Source organism: Propithecus coquereli, unplaced genomic scaffold (genome assembly GCF_000956105.1).
Source record: "Propithecus coquereli isolate 6110/MARCELLA unplaced genomic scaffold, Pcoq_1.0 Scaffold355, whole genome shotgun sequence".
Lineage (NCBI taxonomy): Eukaryota > Metazoa > Chordata > Mammalia > Primates > Indriidae > Propithecus > Propithecus coquereli.
This window is the reverse complement of record NW_012149230.1, coordinates 3,204,302-3,211,404: the sequence shown is the minus strand read 5'-3', so window position 1 is coordinate 3,211,404 and position 7,103 is coordinate 3,204,302.

The following is a 7,103-nucleotide window of genomic DNA, read 5'->3' as shown; positions in this document are numbered from 1 at the left end:
TTTTGTGACTGCGGATGTGGCCGAATGGACAGAGGTGGAAGGCCTGGCGCCGCCAGACGTCTCTCCGGGCTGTGGAGCGTGAGCACCGGAGCCCAGCGCCGCCCCAGCTCCCGCCGCCTCTCCCCGCCCCTCCGCGGATAGCGGCTTCGGCTTGATGCGGCGGGGGCGGGTCTCATGGGTTCCCTCGGAGGTTAGCCTCCTCAGGGCAGGAAGCCAGGACTTCGTCTCCTGTGTGCTGCGACAGTGAGCATTCCCTGTAGTATACAAACATTATCATAGCCTAGCCTTTAAAGAAATAAAAAAAATTCTCCCCTGGCTGCGTGTCACCCGCTAGCTACCATCCCATTTTTCAGCTCCCCTTTACAGCAGACCTCCTGCCACCACGAGCGCCCACACCGCTCGGGTTTTCCTCCTTACTTTCTAGTTCTCATCTGACTCTACTCACCAATGGTTGATACAGTTACTCATTCCCATCTTCTGGAAATGCTTTCCTTTCTTTTTCATTTCCCTGCAGTTTTCTGGTTTTCCTTTTAGCTCGCTGGATCTTTCTCCCGTCCTGATCTCCTAAGTGCTCAGGTGCCCTAGGGTTCAGTCCCGGGTCCTCTTCTCCGCAGTCACACCCTCATCTAATTCCATGGATGGTGGTCAGAGAAGGCTCTAATCCCAGCGTTTCCTCTGAAGTCGAGGGTGTATTTATTTATATCTAATTCATCTCGATTTGAATTGATAATAAGCATCTTAAAGTTAACTTTAAGTAGAATTTTTTATTTATTCTCCTCCACCAAATAAACACACACCATGCATAGTCCTCCAGTGTTCCCTGTCTCAATAAATGGGACAATCCTGTAACCCATTTACTCAGGCCAAAGTCCTTGGAATCATCCTTGACTCCTCTTTCACCGTATTTTCAAAATGTATGTTGAATCCAACCGCTTCCGTCCTAGTTCAAACCAAATAAATTTTCCCCTGAACTGTATATAACAATAGCAGTGGTCTCCCTGCTTCTATTCTTGACTATGTGGAGGTTATTCATCTGTTGTTTCTCAGTTATACTCTTGCCCTTTTATACTCTACTGCAGGGGCCCAGAGTGTGTGAACCACATTTCCCAGGCTCTCATGCCTGGTGGCTTCCCCTGAAGTTCTGCCAGTGGGAGGCACTACCAGGAAATCAGAAGGCAGGAGAAGGAGAGTAACTTTGTGCTTCTGGATTCAATAGTGTGGCCATTTCTATAGTGGGAGTGGAGGAGAGATTATTCCTAACTCCAGGACTTCCGTCCTTGGTGGAGGGGTCATCTCTCCAGTAGGTAGAGGATGACAATGATAGCATCTCCAAATGGCACAGGACCTGGTGCAGCCCCGTGGGTTCCAGACAAGGATATTTTTAGCAGCTTCTGCTCAGGCATGATTTTATCCTTGTTCTCATAAAGCATTTGCATTTAAGTTTATCCCCAGACATTATTATCCTTTTGCTATTACTGTAGGTGAGGCCTTCCCTTCTGCTGTATAAGATAAGTGGTTGTTTGTATTGTTCAGTTTAATAAGCAGGAGCCCGTTGGCCTAAGTCTGTCTATACTTTTGAGTTCCTGCACACAAACCACAATGTTAACCTAGTACATAAACCAAAACCTAATTTACAAATACAGTCATGTACCACATAATACCACATATATGACAGTGGTTCCGTAAGATCATAACAGCTGAAAATTTCTATCACCTATTGGAGTTGCAGCTGTTGAAATGTCATAGCTCAACATATTACATATTTGTGTGCTACCAGTGGTATAAATGTCTAGCACACACAATAATATACAGTACATAATACTTGATAAGGTAGTAAACAGCTCTGTTGTCAGTTTATGTATTTACTTTTTGTTATTTTAGAGTTTGTTCCTTTTAGTTAAAAAAAGTAAACTGTAAAACATCCTCAGGCAGGTCCTTCAGGAGGTATTTCAGAAGGTATTGTTATGGTAGACAACAGCTCCATGCATGTTATCACCCCTGAAGACCTTCCAGTGGGACAAGATGTGGAGGTGGAAGACAGTGATATTCATGATCCTGACCCTGTCAGGATTAGGCCTAGGCTAACATGTGTGTTTGCATGAATTTTTAACAAAAAAGTTTAAAAAGTAAAAAAATAAAATAAAATTAAATTAATAGAAAACTTATAGAATAAAGATATAAAGGAAAAATATTTTTGTACAGTTGTACACTGTTTTAAGCTAAATATGATTACAAAAGTCAAAAGATTAAAAGTTTATAAAGTAGGAAAGTTACAGTAAGCTAAGGCTAATTTATTATTGAAGCAAGAATGTTCTTATAAAACTTTGGTGTAGCCGAAGTGTCCATCGTTTATAAAGTCTACGGTAGTGTACAGTAATGCCCTGGGCCTTCGCATTCACTCACCACCCACTGACTCACCCAAAGCAACTTCTAGTCCCTCAAACTCCATTTATGGAAGTGCTTTGGCAAGTATACCATTTTTTATCTTTTATACCATATTTTTACTGTACCTTTTCCATAGTTAACCATACTTAGATACATGAATACTTACCATTGTGTTACAATTGCCTACAGTATTCGGTACAGTAACATGCTATACAGGTTTGTACCCTAGGAGCAATAGGCTATACCATATAGCTTAAGTGAGTAGTAGGCTATACCATCTAGGTTTTTGTAAGTACATTATAATGTTCATGCAAGGACAAAATCATCTAACAACACATTTCTGAGAATGTATCCTAGTAATTAAATGATGTATTAACATTTAGTAATTAACTGTTACTTAGTAACACTGTAGTAATTGTGTATTTTTTGCAACAGATAACTGGGTTTCATTCATCCAATACTAACGGCTGAGCTTCAGCCAGTCAAAGGCAGCCAACTGATCAGACCATGCCCAAATAAAGTAAATGCCTCCTCATCCCCTGGTCAAATAAGGCAAACACCTAGCTGTAGCCAATCAGATGATTTCTCCTCTTTCCTTCCACATTCCACCTATAAAAGCTCACTGTTGATGCTTCAGGGTGGAGCTTTTCTGGTTCTGAGTGCTGCCTGATTCATGAATTGCTTGTTGCTCAAATAAGCTCTGTTAAATTTAATTTTGTCTAAAGTTTTAATACAATATATGAAAGCCATTAATCACTGTATGTGAATTTTGTAACTTGTTATAATTCTGAATTCCTCTTATATTAAATAGTATACAGCAATTTTCAGTTGATTCTCATGGGTCTTTCAGGTGTACAATCATATCATCTACAAATCTTATATTCTCCTTTATAGATTTTTTAAAAAGTTAATTTCTTTCTTTTGCCTAATGCCTCTACTAGTATAATAAATTATTGTGGTGTTACTGGAAATTCTTGCATTATTTATGATTTCAGTGACACTGCTCTACTAAATAGCATGTTGGATTTAGGGCTGAAATCCGTAAATACGTATGCATCTGCATGTTTTCCTTAAAAAAAAAGACATGTTGAAGAAGTATCTGTGGAGTCTTTTATTGTCATCGCTCTGGAGATAAGGTTTTGCTGTGTCACCCAGGCTGGAGCACAGTGGTGCAATCACACCTCACTGCAACCTTGAACTCCTGGGCTCAAGCAATCCTCCTGTTTCAACCTTCAGAGTTGCTAGAACTACTGGCGGGCACCACCACACCCAGCTAATTTTTTTAATTTTTATTTTTTATAGAGATGGAGTCTCACTATGTTACCTAGGCTGGTCTTAAACTCCTGGGCTCCAGTGATCCTCCCACCTTGGCTTCTCACACTACGGGGATTGTAGATGTGAGACACTGCACCTGGCTTCAAATGCCTTTTTAACTCCTATAAAGATGATCCTATAATTTTTCTATTATGATGATAAATGATATATGTTAGTTTCCTCATATTGATTATCCTAATTATGATATTCTTTTATCAAGCTGCTAAATTCCTTTCAATACTTCAGAATGTTGCAATGATGTTTCTAAGATTGATCTATAGCTTTTTTCTTTATCTTTGTTAGGTTTTGATATTAATGATATTGTTATATTCACTTTGTAGAGATAATTAAAAATTTTTCCTTTTTATAAGCCCTGGGACAATTTAACAGAATTGGAATAATCTGTTTTATAAAGGTTTGGTGGACTTCTTATATAGAACTATTGTGACTTGGTGTTTTACAGAAGTTGATCCTACGTGGCAGCTTTCTCAGTTTTTTCTCTGAAAATCAGTCTGTTTAAACTTTTTATCTTTTGTTAGGCCAACACTAGTCAATCACCTAACAAGAAAAATAAAGTGTTTATTTTAAAAATGTGGGTCTGCTTGATCCCATGGCATGGTGAGGAATCTTTTAGGGTCAAATGATAGCAGTGCCATTGGCAGCGTGACTCACTATGAAACAAGAAATACATTGTTACTAATATTGGGGGGAGGGGAGGCAGAGAAAATCACATTTCTACACATGTTCCTCTTAATACAGAGCTGATTTAATATATTTACATATTTTGAGAATATTATCCATTTTATTGAGATTATAAATGTATAAAATTATGTGAAATTTAGGTGCTTTGGGGGTAAGTTGTTAGCGTTCTACATATATGATATATCCATATCTGCATTTTCTTTTGCTTTTAGTAACAATGAATTTTATTTTCTTTAGGAAAAAAAGAGGAATTTCTTCAGAAGTACAGATTCACTGAATGGGCCGGGTGCGGTGGCTCACGCCTGTAATCCTAGCACTCTGGGAGGCCGAGGCGGGCGGATTGTTTGAGCTCAGGAGTTCAAAACCAGCCTGAGCAAGAGCGAGACCCCATCTCTACTAAAAATAGAAAGAAATTAATCAGACAACTAAAAATATATAGAAAAAAATTAGCTGGGCATGGTGGCATATGCCTGTAGTCCCAGCTACCCGGGAGGCTGAGGCAGAAGGATTGCTTGAGTCCAGGAGTTTGAGGTTGCTGTGAGCTAGGCTGATGCCACGGCACTCTACCCCGGGCAAAACAGTGAGATTCTGTCTCAAAAAAAAAAAAAAAAAATTCACTGAATGATGCTGCAATATGTATTCAAAGAACTCTATTCTATGTCTAACCAGTACCCTTTTACCATGTAAAAAATTTTGATTCTGATCCCATTTCTTCATGAAATACTAATCTCGCAGTGGTCATAAGAGCTTTCTTGTGTCTACACAGTCATAGATGCTTCATTTCTTGTCTTTTTGGAAATGTCATTTGGTGGATTAGTGAGCAATTGCTCTCAATGTCATCTCTCATTTTAATGACCAGTACAAGCTGGGACCCATGGAGTATTTCATTATTCTCAGGCTGGAGGTCATCATTCTTTATTCGGGAACAGACCTGTCAAGTATTTATCACTGGCTCTTCTCTACCAAGCATTGTCCTGGACATTGGGGAAATGCTATTTAACCAAAGCAGTAGTCTGTCCTGTTACTGAGCTACTGAGGTTTTACAAATCAACTTTACTTTTAAACAAAGAATAACCACCACAACAACAAAAACATAAAAAGCTCTTCCCTATTAGACTCTAAGCTCCTTTAGAATAAGTGACATGTAGGCTGGGCACAGTGGCTCACACCTGTGATCCTAGCACTTTGGGAGGCTAAGGTAGAAGGATCACTTCAGGCCAGGAGTTTGAGACCAGCCTGGTCAACACAGTGAGACCCTTTTTCTAAAAAAAAAAAAAAAAAAAAAAAAGGAAAAATTAGCGTGGCATGGTGGCACATGCCTGTAGTCCCACCTACCTGGGAGGCTGAAGCAGGAGGATTGCTTGAGCCCAGGAGTTTGAAGTTACAGTGAGCTACAATGATGCTGCCACACTCTAGCCTGGACAGCATAGACCGTGTGTCCCCCCTCTAAAAAAGTGATGTGTTGGACTTTCCTCTTTGTCCATTAAAGAGTTTTTTGCTATTGTACATAGTAACTGCTCAGATTTATTAAGTAACACTTTCTAATTATTAAAGTTATACATTAATATTATGGAAATTCCGAGGAAATGCTTAAAAACATAAAGAAGAAAATTAAAATCACCTATAATTTATTTCACTTTTCAGTGAAATAAAGGCTGAGGTATCTCACTGTACTTTATTCCCGTGTGTTGTCTGTTACTCACAAATGTGAGGTTATACTGAGTATACAATTTCCCCCATGTACTCATTGAAGATGCGGTTTTTAGCAACTATATATAATAACATTTCCTTGTATCATGTGTTTAATGCCTCCCTGGCAGTGAACATTTAAATCACTTCACCTTATAAATACCATTGTAACGAGCCTCCAGGGTACATGAGTTAACACCATTTCTGATCTTTCCTTAGAATTGAATCCTAGAAATGGAATCATTCGATCAAAGCAGATAAACAGTCATTCCATCTACTTCTAGACTGGAGGGATTAGTCCAATTTTTGTTGAATTGCGAGGAGTCAATGTGAGGAACAGCCTCAGGGCTCCCTTGCCAGTGGGGGCCCCAGATGAGGTATGAATGAAGCAGGAAACTACTAGTTTATAGCATATCCCAACTCTAGCCTAAGCAGCTTGCTTCGCAGTGCAATTACTGATGTTTCAGTGGTGAAAAGTTGCGTCTTCTCATAGGTAGATACACATTTACGTATTCTTTTACGGAGCCCCTTTGGATTCTCAGTGGTCTTTTTCATAACAGCAGTCGGAAGGATGGTTTCCAAAGCAAGATTTTGAAACCAGATCTCACATCCATAAACGCACAGACCAGGCTGAGACCCTCCGGTGAGTCCCCATGAGACGTACGGCGAACCCGGGTCCTCCCGTGGCTTGCACAGCCTCCATGGTCTGCTTCTCTCGCCTCGTCCCCTGGACACTGCCCGCCACCGTGCCGCCTCCTGACTGGCTCTGCTCCTGGGACTCGCAGGCTGGCTTCCCCCCGGCCCGGGTTCTGCTCTGCCTGCCCGCGGTGCCTGTCCTGGACATGCGCGGGCTGGCTCCTCACGCTCCGGGTTCCGCCTCAGGCCCGGCGTCCCTCTCGGGCTCTCGGCTGCAGGTCCTTGTTACACATGGCTCTGCCCTATGCTGTCACGGCACTGCCACTGCTGAACTGACTGCGTGGTTGTCCCCTTGTTTATGGTTTGGCCCCCTCCCC